Genomic DNA, 3030 nt, shown 5'->3' with positions numbered 1-3030 from the left:
CCCATTGAGTCCATTATCAAGTCTTTGTGCATGCTTACCTTCTTGCAGGTAATGTACGCTTGCACAAACTTTTGAGGCCCATTTCTACTACGACTAGATGCACCACAACTGCCACATCTATGCAGTGTTCGCTAAAATAGTATGATCGCTTTCTATAGCTCCTCTCAACCTACTTGATGCTACCTATTGAGGGGTTCATCTTTTGTCTCCTCTTTCTCACCCGCTCTTTGACTCTCAGCCTTCAAGTTCCTCACCCTCAAATTGCAGGTAGGCCCTTGATCTTTGGGGAGTAGTCTCTCTCTCTCTCTCTCTCTCTCTCTCTCTCTCTCTCTCTCTCTCTCTCTCTCTCTCTCTCTCTCTCTCTCTCTCTCTCTCTCTCTCTCTCTCTCTCTCTCTCTCTCTCTCTCTCCCAAGTTGCGGGTGCTTGCGTAGTTCCCTTGACATGTTGGTGCCTTGCCAACACATCCACATGGAAATTCCTTGCTTTGGGAGTTTTTGAAGGCTTGACGTGTGGCTGTCAACTTGGCACTGCTAGAGGCTCCTTGACATGCCATCTAGGTGTTGCCAGTCTACCACATGTGCAAGGCACAGGCATGACATGGCTCACTTGTGTGCTGGAGAGTAGGGAGGTGGAGTGACCATCCATTGTTTTGTTGCGCTTCCGGTACACAAAGCAGAGATTCAAGGAGGGGAGAAGAGTGAAAATGTTGCACTTCCACTACACCATCTATTGTTCCATTGTGCTTCCGCTACACAAAGCAGAGATTCTGGGAGGGGAGAAGAGGGGAAATGTTTCCACGTGGACGTGGATGAGCATCTCTACCTTATATATATAAAAGATGGCTTCACAAAAAAAGAAAAAAACATTTTTCATCAAATATCTTTGAAAAAATTTCAGATGCCCCCCCCCCCCCCCCCCCCCCCCCCCCCCCCCCCCCCCTCTAATTGTAGCATTTGCATGAAAAATCTCTCAAAACCTACTTTGACTTGTTGAAGCTGCATCGCTCATCACTTTAAAATTCCTCAAGTACAACAGCTCTTGCCTTTTGCACTTCTCATATAGCAAGTTGGCATGCATGAATATCATCATGATGATGTTGAGATGCATGATGATCAATAGAAACTATGTAGGTCACTCAAAATAGCTTAAGTTTGGCTCACTACTTGGTGAGAATTTCAAGGGACGCAAAAGGTTCCTTGGTGGTGGGTCTAAGGAGGAGGAACATGAGGGTGCGACAATCCCTCATCTAAGTGTTGTTGCCCATGTTACTGGTGCAATCCTTCTACCATCATCTAGCATCCAGCTCAAACATTGATATTAGTTGTGAGCCGTGTCTTTTGATTACTCACCCTCAAACACAAGAAGTTTTGGACAAATTCTCACAATAATTCCCACATTGTGACTTGCCTCAACGTCATGAGCTTCTGTGAGGGAGGCACCGCATACCTAGCTAGGTATGTGGTGCCTCTCGAGTGTGTGGTGGAATGAGAGGCCTTTGTTAGCGGGTCACCACGATCGGACGTCTGCAGCATAGCTGTTTGGCACTAACATAATGCCAATACGTAGGGAAGCGACTCAGATGGGGCGTGAAGACTCTTTGAAGGTGTCAACCTCAAGAAGTGAACCTACGAAACAAAGCCATCTCTAGCACTAGCAAATCTATCACTTTCTACTTAGGCAATCTGCCTATGTCCTGTCTCACCACTCTCGATCGTAATGCCATTTTGGCATCAAACAAAGTCCAAATGCAACAAAACTTTAGGAGAAGGTATGAGACTCCTAGGCATTATGCTACCAAGTCTAGTTCCAATCCATCAAGGTACCAAAATCAGAATCCATCATGATCAAGGCCTTGAAAACTGCAGTAGAACAGTCCAAAAAGGTCGCCCTGTGATCTAGGAACACTCTGCTATGATCAAAACGTCAAAAAACAACCAATAAAGCACTTAAAATAGCAGATTCAGCTCGTAAACAGTGTTACCATATACATGTGGTAGTGATGTGTGTGAACACACTAGGACCGCCGGGGCATTTTTTTCCTCTTTAGGAGTTTTTTCCCCCGTGCATTGTATATACGCCCATCAATTAGGGTTATCTATCTTTCCATTGAACACTAAGTAATACACTCTCTATTGTGTGCCTTGAGCTTCCTTTGTCTTCTCCAAGCTGTGTACGTTTCTCTGCAACCCTAATTCCAACAATTGGTATCAGAGCAGGTTGCGTCCTCCCGGGCTTAGTCGCCAGCTACTCCAGCACACGCCTGCTCACTTTCTCCAATTTCAGTGAGGTTTGGCAAGCATTCGTAGGTCGACAAATATTTCGGGTGTGCTCGTAGAGCTCAGTCTGCTCATGTTTTTTATTCGGGCTCATTTCGGCCTTCGTTTCCACTACAAGCAGGTCTGCACATGCAATTTTGTCATTTTGTGTATAATTTTTGTCAGTGCTGTTTTCTACATAACAGGTGCCTTACAGTATTCTACGGTTTGTGCTATATAGCACGTGTTGTCCCCGCTCCATTTCTCCTCTTTTCGGACAGTTTTCACATCAGGTGCAACATTTACCATGGCTGACAACAACACAGTTTTATTCAAGACGTTTACTGCTGAGGACAGGTTAGATGGGGACAATTACCCTATGTGGGCTTATATGATGCAACACGTTCTTGTGTCAAAGGGCGTCTGGAATATTGTGCAAGGCATTGATGTACGTCCTAGTTCTGAGGATGTAGGCGATGTTGAGGATGTTGCAGGTCTTGCTGCAAGGATTGCTGCTATTAGAGTTGTTTTGCCTACGGCAGAACAAGCTCGTTGGGATGTAAAGGATGCACAGGCTCATGCGTTGATTGCGTTGTCTGTGAAGCGCACCATTACTCCTCACATTTGCTCAACGAAATCTGCTAAATAGGCTTGGGATATTTTGGCTGGTCTTTATGCAAGCCGTAATGAGGCAAAAATTGCTTTGCTATGTAAAGAGCTGGAATCAAAGATTATGCATGAGGAAGATGATAAGGACACTTTCCTTGTTGGTGT

The sequence above is a fragment of the Adiantum capillus-veneris genome, chromosome 26 (genome assembly GCF_014529385.1).
Source record: "Adiantum capillus-veneris isolate H3 chromosome 26, ASM1452938v2, whole genome shotgun sequence".
NCBI classification, from domain to species: Eukaryota; Viridiplantae; Streptophyta; class Polypodiopsida; order Polypodiales; family Pteridaceae; genus Adiantum; species Adiantum capillus-veneris.
Note: the sequence above shows the minus strand (reverse complement) of the source record.